Genomic DNA, 20,647 nt, shown 5'->3' with positions numbered 1-20,647 from the left:
TTCGTTATGAGTGAGGAGGAAGTCTTCATCATGTTATTTTTATATTTGTTGTATAAATCAAGTCCACTTGTGATGTTAGCGTGGTTCAGGATTGCAGCAAATAGCTGTCGAAGCTCACCGGGTATTCTAAATAAAGATGCTTCTTCTATTGTTTTGTCCCACTCTGAATCATCATGCAATAATCTCATGGCCTTTGCTGCCAGAATATAAGTTTCATATGTGTGTCCTTCCACTGTTCTCAGATCTTCGAACGATGTAGCACCTGAAAACAACATAAAGAAAATAATTAAAAATTATAAACAAAACTGAGGATGATCTAATAACGTACAATTAGATGAATATGACTTACCCTTGATATGCATCAGGAGTAGGCGCAGGGAAAATCTTTCCATATCTTGTAGAGAGACAGAGTACATTCTTGGAAGGATCTTGTCAGCACCTCTTTTTCTTGTCTTCCAAAACGTATTTGTCCAGACATAATGGTAGGGTATTTCACAATATAAATACTGACGTGCTGATGGATCAGTTTGATTTAGAACGAACCATTTCGTAAGTTTTGCGCCATCACGCTTTTTCCACAGAAAGCTGCTCTGTTCCATCCTCAAAGTAAACTGATTGTTGGAAAGGTAGGTGTACCGGAAGTCTTTCTACAGCATGCTTTTTGGAAGTGCATTTGGACAGCAAGGTGGATTGCTGTTAACCCCTTTCTGACATCGGACGTACTATCCCGTCCATGTGGGGTGGGCCCCTATGACCATGGACGGGATAGTACGTCCAGCGCGATCGGCGGCGCTCACGGGGGGAGCGCCGCCGATCGCGGCCGGGTGTCAGCTGCCTATCGCAGCTGACATCCGGCACTATGTGCCAGGAGCGGTCACGGACCGCCCCCGGCACATTAACCCCTGGCACACCGCGATCAAAGATGATCTCGATGTGCCGGCGGTGCAGGGAAGCATCGCACAGGGAGGGGGCTCCCTGTGGGCTTCCCTGAGCCCACCGCAGCAGCGCGATGTGATTGCGTTGCTGCGAGGGTCTTACCTCCCTTCCTGCCTGTTCCAGACCCGGATCCAAGATGGCCGCGGATCCGGGTCCTGCAGGGAGGGAGGTGGCTTCACAGAGCCTGCTCAGAGCAGGCACTGTGAAGCCTGCAGTGCTCTAAGTGAGATCAGTGATCTGACAGAGTGCTGTGCAAACTGTCAGATCACCGATCTATGATGTCCCCCCCTGGGACAAAGTAAAAAAGTTAAAAAAAAAATTTTCAAATGTGTAAAAAAAAATAAAAAAAAATATTCCAAAATAATGAAAAAAAAAAATTTTATTCCCATAAATATATTTCTTTATCTAAATTAAAAAAAAAAACAATAAAAGTACACATATTTAGTATCGCCGCGTCCGTAACGGCCCAACCTATAAAACTGGCCCACTAGTTAACCCCTTCAGTAAACACCGTAAGAAAAAAAAAAAAAACGAGGCAAAAAACAACGCTTTATTATCATATCGCCGAACAAAAAGTGGAATAACACGCGATCAAAAAGACAGATAAAAATAACCATGGTACCGCTGAAAACGGCATCTTGTCCTGCAAAAAACGAGCCACCATACAGCATCATCAGCAAAAAAATAAAAAAGTTATAGTCCTGAGAATAAAGCGATGCAAAAATAATCATTTTTTCTATAAAATAGTTTTTATCGTATAAAAGCGCTAAAACATAAAAAAATTGTATAAATGAGGTGTCGCTGTAATCGTACTGACCCGAAGAATAAAACTGCTTTATCAATTTTACCAAACGTGGAACGGTATAAACGCCTCCCCCAAAAGAAATTCATGAATAGCTGGTTTTTGGTCATTTTGCCTCACAAAAATCGGAATAAAAAGCGATCAAAAAATGTCACGTGCCCGAAAATGTTACCAATAAAAACGTCAACTCGTCCCACAAAAAACAAGACCTCACATGACTCTGTGGACCAAAATATGGAAAAATTATAGCTCTCAAAATGTGGTAAAGCAAAAAATATTTTTTGCAATAAAAAGCGTCTTTCAGTGTGTGACGGCTGCCAATCATAAAAATCCGCTAAAAAACCCACTATAAAAGTAAATCAAACCCCCCTTCACCACCCCCCTAGTTAGGGAAAAATTAAAAAAATGTATTTATTTCCATTTTCCCATTAGGGCCAGGGTTAGGGTTAGGGCTAGGGCTAGGGTTAGGGCTAGGGCTAGGGTTAGGGCTAGGGTTAGGGCTAGGGTTAGGGCTAGGGTTAGGGTTAGGGTTAGGGCTAGGGTTAGGGCTAGGGTTAGGGTTAGGGCTAGGGTTAGGGTTAGGGTTAGGGCTAGGGTTAGGGTTAGGGCTAGGGTTAGGGCTAGGGTTAGGGTTAGGGCTAGAGTTAGGGCTAGGGTTAGGGTTAGGGCTAGGGTTAGGGCTACAGTTTGGGTTGGGGTTAAAGTTAGGGTTCGGGTTGGGGCTAAAGTTACAGTTAGGGTTTAGATTACATTTACAGTTGGGAATAGGTTTGGGATTAGGGTTAGGGGTGTGTCAGGGTTAGAGGTGTGGTTAGGGTTACTGTTGGGATTAGGGTTAGGGATGTGTTTGGATTAGGGTTTCAGTTATAATTGTGGGGTTTCCACTGTTTAGGCACATCGGGGCTCTCCAAACGCGACATGGCGTCCGATCTCAATTCCAGCCAATTCTGCGTTTAAAAAGTAAAACAGTGCTTCTTCCCTTCCGAGCTCTCCCGTGTGCCCAAACAGGGGTTTACCCCAACATATGGGGTATCAGCGTACTCAGGACAAATAGGACAACAACTTTTGGGGTCCAATTTCTCCTGTTACCCTTGGGAAAATACAAAACTGGGGGCTAAAAAATATTTTTTGTGGGAAAAAAAAAGATTTTTTATTTTCACGGCTCTGCGTTATAAACTGTAGTGAAACACTTGGGGGTTCAAAGTTCTCACAACACATCTAGATTAGTTCCCTGGGGGGTCTAGTTTCCAATATGGGGTCACTTGTGGGGGGTTTCTACTGTTTAGGTACATTAGGGGTTCTGCAAACGCAACGTGACGTCTGCAGACCATTCCATCTAAGTCTGCATTCCAAATGGCGCTCCTTCCCTTCCGAGCTCTGCCATGCGCTCAAACGGTGGTTCCCCCCAACATACGGGGTATCAGCGTACTCAGCACAAATTGGACAACAACTTTTGGGGTCGAATTTCTCCTCTTACCGTCGGGAAAATACAAAACTGGGGGCTAAAAAATAATTTTGGGGGGAAAGATTTTTTTTTTTAATTTTCACGGCTCTGCGTTACAAACTGTAGTGAAACACTTGGGAATTCAAAGCTATCACAACACATCTAGATGAGTTCCTTAGGGGGTCTAGTTTCCAAAATGGTGTCACTTGTGGGAGGTTTCTACTGTTTAGGTACATTAGGGGCTCTGCAAATGCAATGTGACACCTGCAGACCATTCCATCTGAGTCCTCATTCCAAATGGAGCTCCTTCCCTTCTGAGCCCTCCCATGCGCCCAAACAGTGGATCCCCCCCCACATATGGGGTATCAGCGCACTCAGGACAAATTGGACAACAAATTGTGGGGTCGAATTTCTCTTGTTACCCTCGGGAAAATACAAAACTGGGGGCTAAAAAATAATTTTTGTGGGAAAAAATTTTTGTTTTATTTTTACGGCTCTCCATTATAAACTTCTGTGAAGCCCTTGGTGGGTCAAAGCGCTCAGCACACATCTAGATAAGTTCCTAAGGGGGTCTACTTTCCAATATGGTGTCACTTGTGGGGGGTTTCTACTGTTTAGGTACATTAGGGGCTCTGCAAACGCAATGTGACACCTGGAGACCATTCCATCTAAGTCTGCATTCAAATGGCGCTCCTTCCCTTCCGAGCCCTCCCATGTGCCCAAACAGTGGTTCCCCGCACATATGGTGTATCATCGCACTCAGGACAAATTGGGCAACAAATTTTGGGGTCCAATTTCTCCTGTTACCCTCGGGAAAATGCAAAACTGGGGGCTAAAAAAATAATTTTTGTGGGAAAAAAAATTTGTTTTATTTTTACGGCTCTGCATTATAAACTTCTGTGAAGCACTTGGTGGGTCAAAGTGCTCACCACACCTCAAGATAAGTTCCTTAGGGGGTCTACTTTCCAAAATGGTGTCACTTGTGGGGGGGTTCAATGTTTAGGCACATCAGGGGCTCTCCAAACGAAACATGGCGTCCCATCTCAATTCCAGTCAATTTTGCATTGAAACGTCAAATGGAGCTCCTTCTCTTCCGAGCTCTGCCATGCGCCCAAAAAGTGGTTTACCCCCAGATGTGGGGTATTGGCATACTCAGGACAAATTGTACAACAATGTTTGGGGTCCATTTTCTCCTGTTACCCTTGGTAAAATAAAACAAATTGGAGCTGAATTAAATTTTTTGTGAAAAAAAAGTTAAATGTTCATTTTTATTTAAACATTCAAAAAATTCCCGTGAAGCACCAGAAGGGTTAATAAACTTCTTGAATATGGTTTTGAGCACCTTGAGGGGTGTAGTTTTTAGAATGGTGTCACACTTGGGTATTTTCTATCATATAGACCCCTCAAAATGACTTCAAATGAGATGTGGTCCCTAAAAAAAAATGGTGTTGTAGAAATGAGAAATTGCTGGTCAACTTTTAACCCTTATAACTCCCTAACAAAAAAAAATTTTGTTTCCAAAATTGTGCTGATGTAAAGTAGACATGTGGGAAATGTTACTTATTAAGTATTTTGTGTGACATATCTCTGTGATTTAATTGCATAAAAATTAAAAGTTGGAAAATTGCGACATTTTCATAATTTTCGCCAAATTTTCATTTTTTTCACAAATAAACGCAGGTACTATCAAAGAATTTTTACCATTGTCATGAAGTACAATATGTCATGAGAAAACAGTGTTCGAATCACTGGGATCCGTTGAAGCGTTCCAGAGTTATAACCTCATAAAGGGACAGTGGTCAGAATTGTAAAAATTGGCCCGGTCATTAACGTTCAAACCACCCTTGGGGGTAAAGGGGTTAAGGGAACTAGAGAAAAAAAAATCTTTAAATCTTCAGCATAGCGAGTGTGAGTGAGCTGAGTGTGACCAGAGCGTAAGTGTGGACGGCGGTAAGTGTGACTTGTGATTCAGTGAAGAGGTATTTGGAAAGCCTTTAACAAATACCTGTGTGAATTGGTGTGAGTTGCTGAATTGGGGGTAGCTATATTCATAAGGGGTTAACTTAGGGTGGGGGCTCATAATTAAGGGTTTATAAGGGGCAGCTGTTTGGGGCTCCAGTCCTTTTTGGAAGTGCAATTGGACAGCAAGGTGGATTGCTGTTAAGGGAACTAGAGAAAAAAAAAAATCTTTAAATCTTCAGCATAGCGAGTGTGAGCGAGCTGAGTGTGGCCTGAGTGTAAGTGTGGACGGCGGTAAGTGTGACTTGTGATTCAGTGACTTTGGAGTCAGAGAGTTTCCAAGGGAGGAATTACTGAATTGCTGTCTGATTTTTATTAATACTTTGTATTTATTTTTTATTTTTTTTATTGAACTGTTCTGTCTGGTGCAATCCCCATTAGGAAATGTGCTCCACTCTTGTTAATGCCATCCAGTGCACAACTTGCCACATGTATGCAGTCCTTGAGCAGCCGATCGAGGGTGCATACTGCTGTGCGAGATGTGAGCACGTTGTGCATTTGGAAACCCAGATTCTGACTAAATGTGCAGCTGGCAACACTGAGATCCATAGACAATATGGAGAGGAGTCTTCTGCTCACGGAGCAGACGCTCAATGGGACAGATGAGGGGGGGGATGGTAGGATGGAGTTGCAGCAAGCTGGGTGACAGTTAGGAAGCGGGGTAGAGGGAAGAGTGCCAGGGAGGCTAGTCCTGACCTGGCACACCCCAATAAGTTTGCTAAGTTGGCAGATGAGGGGGGTGCCAGTACAGGGGTAGCACTGCTGCAGCCAGGCATGTCCTCTGAAAGCCGGAGGAGTGACTGCTCCAGTAAGGAGGGAAATAGGAGAGCAGGGCAGGCCAGACAGGTGCTGGTAGTGGGCGACTCAATTATTAGGGGAACAGATAGGGCAATCTGTCACAAAGACAGGGATCGTCGAACGGTGTGCTGCCTACCTGGCGCTCGAGTCCGACACATCGCTGATCGGGTGGACAGATTATTGGGAGGGGCTGGTGAGGACCCAGCGGTCATGGTGCACATTGGCACTAATGACAAAGTTAGAGGTAGGTGAAAGGTCCTTAAAGATGATTTCAGGGAATTAGGCTGCAAGCTGAAAGCAAGGACCTCCAACGTGGTATTTTCCGAAATACTGCCGGTACCACGTGCCACGCCAGAGAGGCAACGGGAGATTAGGGAGGTTAATAAGTGGCTCAAGAATTGGTGTAGGAAAGAGGGGTTTGGGTTCCTGCAGAACTGGGCCGACTTCTCAGTTGGCTACAGGCTCTACGCTAGGGACGGGCAGCACCTCAATGGGGAGGGTGAAGCTGTGCTGGGGGAGAGAATGGCTAGAAGGTTGGAGGAGTGTTTAAACTAGGAATTGGGGGGAGGGTATTCATTTTATAGGAGGGGAAGATAGTGCAGACAGAGACCTGGGCACAAATAAGGAAGTTGGGGGTGGCGGTGGCATGGGGGGTGGGGTCAGAACAGTTAATAATTTAAGAAATAGAAGTACAGAGAGGAACATAAAGTGCATGTATACTAATGCCAGAAGCCTCGCCAACAAAATGGACGAATTAGAACTAATGTTGTTGGAGCATAATTATGACATGGTGGGGATATCTGAAACGTGGCTGGATGAAAGCCATGACTGGGCAGTTAACTTGCAGGGCTATAGCCTGTTCAGAAATGACCGTACAGATAAGCGAGGCGGAGGGGTGTGTCTGTATGTAAAATCGTCCTTAAAACCCATCCTGCGTGATAATATAGGTGAATTTAATGAAAATGTAGAATCCCTGTGGGTGGAGATAAGGGGAGGGGGAAAAAATAATAAATTACTGTTAGGGGTTTGTTATAAATCTCCAAAAATAATGGAAGCAATGAAGAATATCCTCGTAAAGCAAATAGATGAAGCTGCGACTCAAGGAGAAGTCATTATTATGGGGGACTTCAACTACCCTGAAATAGATTGGGGAACAGAAACCTGCAGTTCCAGCAAAGGTAATCGGTTTTTGACAACTATGAGAGACAATTACCTTTCACAACTGGTTCAGGACCCAACAAGAACGGGGGCACTGCTAGACCTAATATTAACCAACAGGCCAGACCGCATATCAAATATAAGGGTTGGGGGTCACTTGGGAAATAGCGATCACAAAATAATAAGTTTTCATGTATCCTTTAAAAAGATGTGTAATAGAGGGGTTACAAGGACACTAAACTTCAGGAGGGCAAATTTCCAACGGATGAGAGAGGATCTTGGTGCAATTAACTGGGACGATATCCTGAGACACAAAAATACACAATGAAAATGGGAGACGTTTATTAGCATCCTGGATAGGACCTGTGCACAGTATATACCGTATGGGAATAAACATACCAGAAATAGGAGGAAACCAATATGGCTAAATAGAGCTGTAAGGGGCGCAATAAGTGACAAAAAGAAAGCATTTAGAGAATTAAAGGAAGTAGGTAGTGAGGAGGCATTAAATAAATACAGAAAATTAAATAAATTCTGTAAAAAGCAAATCAAGGCAGCAAAGATTGAGACAGAGAGACTCATTGCCAGAGAGAGTAAAAATAATCCTAAAATATTCTTTAACTACATAAATAGTAAGAAACTAAAAAATGATAGTGTTGGCCCCCTTAAAAATAGTCTGGGTGAGATGGTGGATGAGGATGAGGAAAAAGCCAATATGCTAAATGACTTTTTTTCATCAGTATTTACACAAGAAAATCCCATGGCAGACAAAATGTCTAGTGATAAAAATTCCCAATTAAATGTCACCTGCTTAACCCAGCAGGAAGTGCGGCGGCGTCTAAAAATCACTAAAATTGACAAATCTCCGGGCCCGGATGGGATACACCCTCGAGTACTGCAGGAATTAAGTACAGTCATTGATAGACCATTATTTTAATCTTTAAAGACTCCATAATAACAGGGTCTGTGCCACAGGACTGGCGTATAGCAAATGTGGTGCCAATATTCAAAAAGGGAACAAAAACTGAACTCGGAAATTATAGGCCAGTAAGCTTAACCTCTACTGTGGGTAAAATCCTGGAGGGCATTCTAAGGGACGCTATACTGGAGTATCTGAAGAGGAATAACCTCATGACCCAGTATCAGCACGGGTTTACTAGGGACCGTTCATGTCAGACTAATTTGATCAGTTTCTATGAAGAGGTAAGTTCCGGATTGGACCAAGGGAACCCAGTGGATGTAGTGTATATGGACTTTTCAAAAGCTTTTGATATGGTGCCACACAAAAGGTTGATACATAAAATGAGAATAATGGGGATAGGGGAAAATATGTGCAAGTGGGTTGAGAGATGGCTCAGGGATAGGAAACAAAGGGTGGTTATTAATGGAGCACACTCGGACTGGGTAGCGGTTAGCAGTGGGGTACCACAGGGGTCAGTATTGGGCCCTCTTCTTTTTAACATATTTATTAATGACCTTGTAGGGGGCATTCAGAGTAGAATTTCAATATTTGCAGATGACACTAAACTCTGCAGGGTAATCAACACAGAGGAGGACAATTTTATATTACAGGATGATTTATGTAAACTAGAAGCTTGGGCTGATAAATGGCAAATGAGCTTTAATGGGGATAAATGTAAGGTCATGCACTTGGGTAGAAGTAATAAGATGTATAATTATGTGCTTAATTCTAAAACTCTGGGCAAAACCGTCAATGAAAAGGACCTGGGTGTATGGGTGGATGACAAACTCATATTCAGTGGCCAGTGTCAGGCAGCTGCTACAAAGGCAAATAAAATAATGGGATGCATTAAAAGAGGCATAGATGCTCATGAGGAGAATATAATTTTACCTCTATACAAGTCACTAGTTCCACCACACTTAGAATACTGTGCACAGTTCTGGTCTCCGGTGTTTAAGAAAGACATAGCTGAACTGGAGCGGGTGCAGAGAAGAGCGACCAAGGTTATTAGAGGACTAGGGGGTCTGCAATACCAAGATAGGTTATTACACTTGGGGCTATTTAGTTTGGAAAAACGAAGACTAAGGGGTGATCTTATTTTAATGTATAAATATATGAGGGGACAGTACAAAGACCTTTCTGATGATCTTTTTAATCATAGACCTGAAACAGGGACAAGGGGGCATCCTCTGCGTTTGGAGGAAAAAAGGTTTAAGCATAATAACAGACGCGGATTCTTTACTGTAAGAGCAGTGAGACTATGGAACTCTCTGCCGTATGATGTTGTAATGAGTGATTCATTACTTAAATTTAAGAGGGGACTGGATACCTTTCTGGAAAAGTATAATGTTACAGGGTATATACACTAGATTCCTTGATAGGGCGTTGATCCAGGGAACTAGTCTGATTGCCGTATGTGGAGTCGGGAAGGAATTTTTTTCCCCAATGTGGAGCTTATTCTTTGCCACATGGGTTTTTTTTGCCTTCCTCTGGATCAACATGTTAGGGCATGTTAGGTTAGGCTATGGGTTGAACTAGATGGACATATAGTCTTCCTTCAACCTTAATAACTATGTAACTATGTAACTATGTAACATGGGAACGTGCAGACATCTCAAATTTTCGCAGCCGCCACATTGCTTCAGGCGATGCCAAATATCGTGTGTCGATGTAAGTCTTAATCTCGTCCCAGTGGTAGGTGCCGGTGTTGCTGACTTCATTCACTTGAACAATGGCTGCATCATGTCCTTTGTACAAGAACTTGAAAATAAATTTGACGGTCTGGATGGAAGAGCAGATTTCCACATTTATGCGTGCGCTGTATTTCTGAGAAAGGTAGGGGTTGTATGGTACAACCAAGCGGCTGTCAACTTCCACATCCCTAATCTTGATTTTAATGCCATCTTTTCGTCTGCGGTATACTGGATAACCATCCACATTAATATTTGTTTCTTCGCTGAAGTCATTGGGAACTTTTTGGAACATGTACAGATTCCTTTTACATCTTCCATACACGGTGAATTTCTATGGTGTTCTCCACAGGGCCCATGAATCATGCAGCTGGTGACAACATTGTAAAGCTGCTTGTTAATATCCGGGTCAGGAATTTCTGCACAAACAGCATTGTCATAATCGATAGCTTCTCGAATCTTGTCTTTGTCGTCCGGAATTAAGAGCATATGGCAATGAGGAAGATCTGAAACAATAAAAGGATGTATTAAATGTGCATTATTAATCATTCCATTATTAACATTACTGTTACGAACATTCAGATGAATGTACGTAATACCTCTTTTTTTAAATTCAATGACATAGGTGTATGCCTTTACTCGTCCCATCACTCCACCTTTTTTTGCAGTCAAGTCGTTTAGTAACTCTTGTAGCTTTAAAGGGAATAAGGTAGAAGCAAAATCTGGGCGGTCTATTGCTGTTTCAGGTTGTAAAAGGCCGGACTGAATTTCTTCCCACTTTGGGTTGCAAGTGAACGTATTAAATAAATCCGGCTTTCCAAATTTTGCTACCAAAGTCATCACATCTTGGTAATTCTGTCTCATGGCACGTTTTCCACAGGTAAAAGAAGAGGGAAGTATTACGATGCGACCCAGTCTCAGATCTTGTTGTTCAGCCCTACTGTTGATATAATCCATAAACGCGACATATAATTCTACTCTGAGTTTCTTTTGGTTTTGTCTGTTCCAGTCCAGTCGCTGCGCTTCAACCTTTAGGTAGGCATCAATTATGTATTGTTGTGTCAGCTTGCCAGAATGTAATAGCGGGTTGAAGGATTGTCGATCCTGAAGGCGGTACGCATAGAATTCCCTCATCGACACATTTCTTTTTTTCTTGTTCCCCTGCATCGTGACTGATATCTTCCTGTTCTTCATTGTCACCTTCCTCCATTTTATGACTTTTCCTTTTTGCAGTTCTCCCTTGCTTCCGTATTCCAGATTGCCATCCGTGTTCACCATATGGAAAGAGGAGTGGATACCCCATTGGATTACAGTTTGGGCTATGGTACACAATATTCTGTAGTCCTCGCTGCCCAATGGGATGAACGGCAATGTCTCTTTTGATCGGTGGCTCTCCATCATCGGAGACAAACACAGCTGCAACTTCATTGGCTGTCGGCAAGTTGTATCGGCGAGGGTCGTGTTGTCTATCCTTGGTTATCCACATTTCGATTTTATGCTGGTCGTAGCCACGCTGATCAATCAAATCCTTCATCATCTTGAAAGCCTGAGCAAATGGGTTGATATCTCTGAGTAAACAGTCAATAGTATTCATTATGTCCCTCTTGCATGCTTCATTTTGCTTGTTATTTAATCGTTGAATGTTTGCATACTCAGGATCCAATATGTAGAGTTGTGAATATGAAGGAGTATCAGATCTAAAGAAAACACAAATATATTTTTAATTATTAAAAAAGAGTAGGAATGAATTAAAAACATACATGTAATTGTATTCAGGTCTTTTATCTTAGAGAAGTTGATGTACAGTGGTACACTTGTCCATGAATGACTAAAACGGGTGGGCCACTGAAAAATTTCATTGACTGAAATCCAAAGGATGCAAAGGCAAAAGCACTGTTGTACTTTCTGATGTTCTTTCTAAAAATGTTTGCCTCGTTCGTATCTTCAGTTAAACATGCTTGAAACTGCTGAGGATATTCATTTACTTCATGTAAGTGTATAGTACCACTTCCGCAGCACGACGCAAACTTTGCACTGTGTAATTTTTCTTTCCAAAAGTGAGATGCACCGCAATCACTACACGTAACATCTCGCTTTCCCACGTGGTGTTCACTGGGTATATTCTCTGGATTTCTTGCTGCATACCTCTAAGGTGGTGGCAGTTTACGTTGATGGGCATAGTTGTTTTCAACTTCCGCAGGTGTCAAATTCCTTGTTCGTTGACACTTATTATATATATCAGCTTCCCTTCTTTCTGTCACTCGGTTGATATAAACCTTGTGATATCTCTCTATACTTATCAATCTGCTCAGGTGTTTGTTGTTGATAACCAATCCTACAATTTTGTCGATATTGCTATTGTCGATCAGCTACTGCATCGTTGTCCGGATTTTCCTGCGGCCTGTGAGATGGACCTGACGACTCTTCTTGGCTTATTTTGTTTGGGAGAATACGGATGCAATTAAATGTACGTTTACCTTGGCTTAAGTGGTTGAATTACATAGAAAGGAAGTGCTGCGTGTGGTAATGAGGGGGGACAAAGCCTCATGTGGTAATGTGTGGGGATGGAGCCTCGTATGGTAATGTGTGGGGACGGAGCCTCGTGTGGTAATGTGGGGGGATGGAGCCTCATGTGGTAATGTGGGGGAACGGAGCCTCATGTGGTAATGTGTGGGGACAGAGCCTCGTGTGGTAATGTGTGGGGATGCAGCCTCGTGTGGTAATGTGGAGGGACGGAGCCTCGTGTGGTAATGTGTGGGGACGCAGCCTCGTGTGGTAATGTGTGGGGATGGAGCCTCGTGTGGTAATGTGTGGGGACGCAGCCTCGTGTGGTAATGTGTGGGGATGGAGCCTTGTGTGGTAATGTGTGGGGACGGAGCCTCATGTGGTAATGTGGGGGGACGGAGCCTCATGTGGTAATGTGTGGGGACGGAGCCTCGTGTGGTAATGTGTGAGGATGGAGCCACTTGTGGTATTGTGTGGGGACGGAGCCTCGTGTGGTAATGTGGTGGGGCAGGATTATGTGTGGTAATGTGGTGGGGGAGCGGGATTATCTGTGGTAATGTGGTGGGGGGTGGGATTATGTGTGGTGATGTGGTGGCGGAGTGGGATTATGTGTGGTAATGTAGTGGGGGGCGGGATTCTGTGTGGTGGTATGGTGGGGGGCGGGATTATCTGTGGTAATGTGGTGGGGGTGGGATTATGTGTGGTGATGTGGTGGGGGTGGGATTATGTGTGGTGGGGGGCGGGATTATGTGTGGTGATTAGTGTTGAGCGATACCTTCCGATATTTGAAAGCATCGGTATGGGATGGGATCGGCCGATATCCAAAAAATATCGGATATCGCCGATACCGATACCCGATACCAATGCAAGTCAATGGGACACAAATATTGGAAGTGATCCTGGATGGTTCCCAGAGTCTGAAGGAGAGGAAACTCTCCTTCAGGCCCTGGGATCCATATTCATGTAAAAAATAAAGAATAGGCCTCGGCGACCAGGAAAAGCATATTGCATCAATGGTTGAATCCAGCAATCCCATCGCTCTCTTTTATTCGTACAAAGATTCAATTTATATTTAGAATGGAATGGATGGACACTTTGACCAATAAGGAGAAAATGTCAGGTAGATTTTTGTCTACATGGTCTACTCTTATTCCGTCTCTTCCTCTGGAGACTAGGGAAAAGTTGAGAGAGCAATTTGAAAACACCCAATGGTACTTATTACAGCGGATAGGCGGCAATACACCAATTCCGTAACATGCTTTGATGGTTACGCGCATGCAGGGAAAGGGTTTTTGGGTTGGGGAGGGAATGGGATGGGTTTGAGACTTCTAATCCATTTTGTTAATACCATCTGCTTGTTTTGTAACATGAAAAATTTAATAAACAGATTTACAAAAAAAAAATAAAGAATAAAGATAAAAAATATGGATATACTCACCCCTCCGAAGAACCCTGGCTGTCACCGCTGGAACAGTCTGCCTCCGTTCCTAAGAATGCAGTGAGTGAAGGACCTTCGATGACGTCGCGGTCAGGTGAGCGGTCAGGTGACCGGTCACCTAACCGCGACGTCATCGAAGGTCCTTCACTCTCTGCATTCTTAGGAACGGAGGCAGACGCTTGCAGCGGTGACAGCCAGGGTTCGTCGGAGGGGTGAGTATATCCATATTTATTATTTTTATTCTTTATTTTTTACATGAATATGGATCCCAGGGCCTGAAGGAGAGTCTCCTCTCCTCCAGACCCTGGGAACCATACGCACCGCACACGCCGAAGATGACTGGGAACTTATAGGAACTTCCGATTCCGATTTCCGATATCGCAAAAATATCGGAACTCGGTATCGGAATTCCGAACAGCAAATATCGGCCGATACCCGATATTTGCAGTATCGGAATGCTCAACACTAGTGGTGATGTGTTGGGGGGGCGGGATTATGTGTGGTGATGTGGTGGGTGGAGCTACTGTGCAGGGGGCGGGATTAGCGAGTAATCACGATGCCTCATAAATATAGATGCTCTGACATTGAATGGTCCTGACAGCTCAGAGTGCACGCGAAAAGAGGATAGCAAGTCTGCAGTCACATAGAGTGACTGCAGACTTGAACCTAAAGGCCAGACAATGCCTATAGAGAAGCCTGAATGCCCCCATTACCACATAAAATAAACAATATTTTATAAATAATACACGGTAGATGTGGAGCGATATTACACATTCTGCCTTTGACATAAACACTTCTTTAGTGCCTCTTGCTTGCCATCTTATTTAGATGCCAAGAAAAGGTTGCTGAGCACCCAAACAACTGGAAAAAATATGTGAAAAAATATATGATATGATCCTGGCAATTATACAATGTCTCCCTCTATGGGAGATTTTCATCATGACTATAAATATCGGGGATGAGACACACTTATTTATATGAGATATTGTACTGCGTCTGTACAAAAAATAACTGTTAATCCCTTTAGGTGCATAGATTTGCAAAATAAAGATTTACATTGTGAAGTTCAAAGAGATTTCCGTATGTAAAAGTTGCATAGAGTATAATGGTTTTAGAGAGGATGCCTATAACCATACTGCTATGTTTTGCAGACGCTACATCCCATTCTGTGAGTATAAAGGGAGTCTTGACCCTCTGTTCAACCTCCACTCTCAATATATCTGAACATCAGCAAGAACTTAGTTATGGTTTTCATTACAAAAAAAAAGCCTGTACATAAGATGTGGCAATTTAATTAATCCCAAAAGGAACAGGCCAGCTGACTGACTGCTACAGAAGGAATGGTGTTTATAGACAGGTTGGCGTAATGCAAGCAGTGCATGTTGTCTGGGCTGAAGAGCTTCATGTTTTACTGTGAAATTTACAGTGTCTTTCCAAGACCTCAGTTATTTCCTGAAGATGGAAACTCATTATTCTGCATCCATCGTAAGGAAAAAATTGTTAAAAAAGAAAGGAAAAAAAAAACTTTTGTGACTATAATTTGATGCTAGATTGAATGTCCTTAAAATCATTGGAAAGAAGTTGTAAATGCTGCACTAAAATGCTTAGGTAAGGTGATGATACTCTCTATGTAGTAGTGGTGATTGTTTTATAGAAGCTTGGAAACTGCTGCTCGGGCTTTAGGAAGGGAGGTATGGCAATAAAGATAAATGATTCACCAGCTCCACAAACATACTATACAATGTGCCAAATAATCACTATAAATATCAAAGATCACAGTCTGAAAATGTTATTGTTGCTGTTACTTTATAATTTTACTTACCTAGACTTGAACTCTGAGCTTCCCATTTATATTACTGTATACACACCTACAATAAGAGGGGTATATAGTGTTACTCAAAGAGAGAGGGACAAATGTAGATAATCAAACGTGTCTATTGGACCATAATTTAAATATAAAACAGGATATAAGCGCCTAGTAAAGACCAAAATAATGCAAATTGCAAAAAGTAGATTATTTAGATCAATAAATGGCTAGACAAACACATTTTAAAACATGTATAGAAAACTCTAGGCATTAAAAATTTAAGTAAAGTGGAGAAACATGGCCTATGTAAAATTTAATTCAGCCAGGAATGTGTATAGAATTTATCTTCTATCATACAAAAATAGACAAATGATATCCAGAGATCCCATAAATTGAAAATATAGCATTCATATGTACAAGTATATAGTGGGTACAGAAAGTATTCAGACCCATTTACATTTTTCACTCTGTGTTTCATTGCATCCAAATTTCATTTTTTTCACATTAATGTACACTATGCATCTCATGTTGACTGAAAAAAAAACAGAAATGTAGTAATTTTTGCAAATTTAATAAAAAATATAAACTGAAATATCACATGGTCATAAGTATTCAGACCCTTTGCTCAGACACTCATATTTAAGTCACATGCTGTCTATTTCCTTGTGACCCTCCTTAAGATGGTCTACTCCTTCATTGGAGTCCAGCTGTGTTTAATTACACTGATAGGACTTGATTTAGAAAGGTATTCACCTGTCTATATAAGACCTCACAGCTCACAGTGCATGTAAGACCAAAAGAGAATCATGAGGTCTAAGGAACTGGCCAAGGAGCTCAAAGACAGAATTGGGGCAAGGCACAGATCTGGCCAAGGTTACAGCAGAATGTCTGCAGTACTCAAGGTTCCTTAAATGGAAGAAGTTTGGGACCACCAGAAGTATTCTTAGACTTGGTCATCAAGTCAAACTGAGCAATTATGGGAGAAGAGCCTTGGTGAGAGAAGAAAAGAAGAACACCATGATCACTCTGGCTGAGCTCCAGAGATGTAGTGGGGAGATGGGAGAAAGTTCCACAAAAAGTCAACTATCACTGCAGCCCTCCACCAGTCGGCCCTTTATGGCAGAGTGGCCCTATGGAAGCCTCTCTTCAGTGCAATACATATGAAAGACCGCATAGAGTTTGCTAAAAAACACATGAAGGACTCCCAGACCAGAAATAAGATTCTCTGGTCTGATGAGCCGAAGATAGACCTTTTTGGTGATAATTCTAAGTGGTATGTGTAGAGAAAGCCAGGCACTGCTCATCACCTGCCCAACACAATCCCAAAAGTGAAACATGGTAGTGGCAGCATCATGCTATGGTGGTGTTTTTCAGCTGCAGGGAAAGTATGACTGGTTGCCATTGAGGGAAACATGAATGCGGCCAAATACAGAGATATCCTGGATGAAAACCTCTTCCAGAGTGCTCTGGACCTCAGACTTGACCGAAGGTTCACCTCCCAACAAGACAATGTCAATAAGCACACAGCTAAAATAACAAAGGATTGGCTTCAAAACAACTCTGTAACCATTCTTGACTGGCCCAGCCAGAGTCTTGACCTAAACCCAATTGAACATCTCTGGAGAGACCGGAAAATGGCTGTCCACCAACCTTCACCATCCAACCTGACGGAACTGGAGAGCATCTGCAAGGAAGAATGGCAGAGGATCCCCAAATCCAGGTGTGAAAAACTAGTTGTATAATTCCCAAGAAGACTCATGGCTGTACTAGCTCAAAAGGGTACTTCTACTCAATACTGAGCAAAGGGTCTGAATACTTATGACCATGTGATATTTCAGTTTTTCTTTTTTAATAAATTTGCAAAAATTACTACGTTTCTGTTTTTTCAGTCAAGATGAGGTGCAGAGTGTACGATAATGAGAAAAAAATGAATTTTTTTGAATTTACCAAATGGCTGTAATGAAACAAAGAGTGAAAAATGTAAAGGGGTATGAATACTTTCCGTACCCACTGTAGATGTCCAAGATACATAAGGGACCCTGCTACTTTTAGCTTTACACAGCCATGGAATTTAAACAACTAGTAATAATTCTTCCTGGTACTGTTGATAAACTTCTAGTTATTTGTTTAGGAGATGATCTTCAGTAGACAGGAGCAGACACCAATCAATGTTGTTAAGTTAGTGTGTTCCACCCCTTACACAGTTTACATCCAGCCACTGCTGGAGAAGAGAAATTGAAAAAAATGGTGTCATATGTGAATCTAGGTTTTCATTTACCCAGGGCAAAAATTCAATTTGGCGCCTACTCCTAAATACAGCTTAAGTGGTTTGAATATTCATCATCTAGTAGCCTAATTAAAGGACATAAACAATGCCAGAACCACCAACAATGCAGAAATTTATCACCAGAAATAACAACAGTACAGAAATACAACCCCAGAACCACCAACAGTACAGAAATGCATCACTAATAGCACCATGAGTAGGGGAGTACATTACCAGAACGATGATCAGTATAGGAACTCATCAGCAGAAGCACAATTAGTACATGAATACAGCATCATAACCACTATCAGTACATAAATGCATAACCAGATTCAATAACATTACTGACATATATCACTGAACCACCATGTCCATAAATGCATCATCTAATCTTAGTACAGTGATCAATTGCAATGTCAAGTCAGCCCCATATACAATTGTATCATATGATCCAACAACTCTTAGTATGTCCTAAGTAATGGCAAGGAGATACTGGGAGTTGTTGTTAACAGCTATCATATGGACTATACAGGAACAACAGTATTGATGAGACAGTCAATATAGCAAATAAACATTTACATTCAGGTGCCTTATAGATGACCTCTTCAGTAATTAGAGTCATTCTCTTTATTTTCTGCTCCATTTTGCCTAGATGCCAAAATGGCTTATCACATTCACAGCTTAACTTTGCAGACTTTCTTCTTCACTGGTCTTCTGCACAAAAAATGTTCCCCACACTATCAATCTTATAATACACGGCCTCTATGATGTTCTCTCCTTTCAATACTGGGCCCCTTCTTCACACCCTCACATTACATTCCCCCTATATTGCCCAGTGTTTATACTGTTCCCTCTCTTAACAATTCTCCATGCATACTGTCCTATCACACTGCCTCTCTTTATACTTCCCCTCCACACTACCCAGTCTCCATACTGTGTCCCTCACACTTTTCTCCCCATACTCTACCTTTATACTGTCCCATAGATTCACCGCCTACTGTCCCCTCACATTTTCTACATACTATCCAATTGCATTTTTCTCTCCCTATACTTTCCTCTCACACCTTAGTCACAATGTTGTTCACACACACTTTTCTTTCTCCATACTGTCCCCTTACACTTCCCTCATACTATAGTCTCATATAGGGTTGAGCGAAACGGGTCGAACATTTTCAAAAGTCGCCGACTTTTGGCGAAGTCGAGTTTCATGAAACCCGATCCGACCCCTGTGCGTGGTCGGCCATGCGGTACGCGACTTTCGCGCCAAAGTCGCGTTTCAATGACGCGAAAAGCGCCATTTCTCAGCCAATGAAGGTAAACGCAGAGTGTGGGCAGCGTGATGACATAGGTCCTGGTCCCCACCATCTTAGAGAAGGGCATTGCAGTGATTGGCTTGCTGTCTGCGGCGTCACAGGGGCTATAAAGGGGAGTTCCCGCCGACCGCCATGTTACTGCTGCTGATCTGAGCTTAGGGAGAGGTTGCTGACGCTTCGTCAGAAGCAGGGATAGCGTTAGGCAGGGTCCATTAACCACAAAACCGCTTGTGCTGTAGCGATTTCCACTGCCCAACACCACCTTCGGTGTGCAGGGACAGTGGAAGCTCCTTTTTTTTTTTTTTTTCCTCAGCGCTGTAGCTCATTGGGCTGCCCTAGAAGGCTCCCTGATAGCTGCATTGCTGTGTGTACGCCGCTGTGCAAACCAACTGCTTTTTTCAAAGCACAAATCCTCTTGTTCCTTCCTTTCTGCACAGCTATCTTGTTTGTTTGTCCACACTTTTTATTTAATTTGTGCATCAGTCCACTCCTTATTGCTGCCTGCCATACCTGGCTGAGATTACTGCAGGGAGATAGTAATTGAAGGACAGTTCCTTTTTTTTTTTTGTGGGAGATTAAGATTGACATTTCTGCTAGAGTGCCATCTCTGTCTGTGTCATCTCTCACTCAGTGGGCCATAGAAAGCCTATTTATTTTTTTGCTTGATTTGGGTTCCAAAATCTACCAGAAAAAATCACAACATCAATCAGTGGGAGAAAAATATTGGCCTCAGGGCTTGTGTGCCACTCCTTACTCCTGTGTGTGCCATCTCTCACTCAGTGGGCCATAGAAAGCCTATTAATTTTTTTGCTTGATTTGGGTTCTAAATTCTACCTGAAAAAATCAATAAATCAATCAGTGGGAGATTAATATTGGCCTTTGGGCTTGTGTGCCAGTCCTAAGCGTGCCATCTCTCTCTCTCTCAGATAGTGGGCCATAGAAAGCCTATTTTTTTATTATTTTATTGGGTTTATAAATTTTCCCTGGAAAAAAAAAAAAGTGGGAGATTAATATTGGCCTCTGGGCTTGTGTGCCAGTCCTGAGCGTGCCATCTCTCTCACAAATAGTGGGCCATAGAAAGCCTATTTATTTTTTTGGTTGATTTGGGTTCATAATTCTACCTGAAAAAATCAATCAATCAATCAGTGGGAGATTAATATTGGCCTTTGGGCTTGTGTGCCAGTCCTAAGCGTGCCATCTCTCTCTCTCAGATAGTGGGCCATAGAAAGCCTATTTATTATTATTTTTTTTATTGGGTTTATAAATTTTCCCTGGAAAAAAAAAAAAAGTGGGAGATTAATATTGGCCTCTGGGCTTGTGTGCCAGTCCTGAGCGTGCCATCTCTCTCACAAATAGTGGGCCATAGAAAGCCTATTTATTTTTTGGGTTGATTTGGGTTCCTAATTCTACCTGAAAAAATCAATCAATCAATCAATCAGTGGGAGAAAAATATTGGCCTCAGGGCTTGTGTGCCACTCCTTACTCCTGTGTGTGCCATCTCTCACTCAG

At 42.4% G+C, this 20,647-nt stretch overlaps 1 pseudogene; it reads right to left on the bottom strand.

The window, feature by feature from the left end:
- Positions 1-9,705: 9,705 nt before the first annotated feature.
- LOC138637699 (uncharacterized) lies at positions 9,706-15,600 on the bottom strand (annotated as a pseudogene).
- Positions 15,601-20,647: the final 5,047 nt, after the last annotated feature.

This window comes from Ranitomeya imitator, chromosome 5, assembly GCF_032444005.1.
Source record: "Ranitomeya imitator isolate aRanImi1 chromosome 5, aRanImi1.pri, whole genome shotgun sequence".
NCBI lineage: Eukaryota > Metazoa > Chordata > Amphibia > Anura > Dendrobatidae > Ranitomeya > Ranitomeya imitator.
The sequence above is the reverse complement of the archived record's forward strand: the minus strand, read 5'-3'. Positions and strand labels throughout refer to the sequence as shown.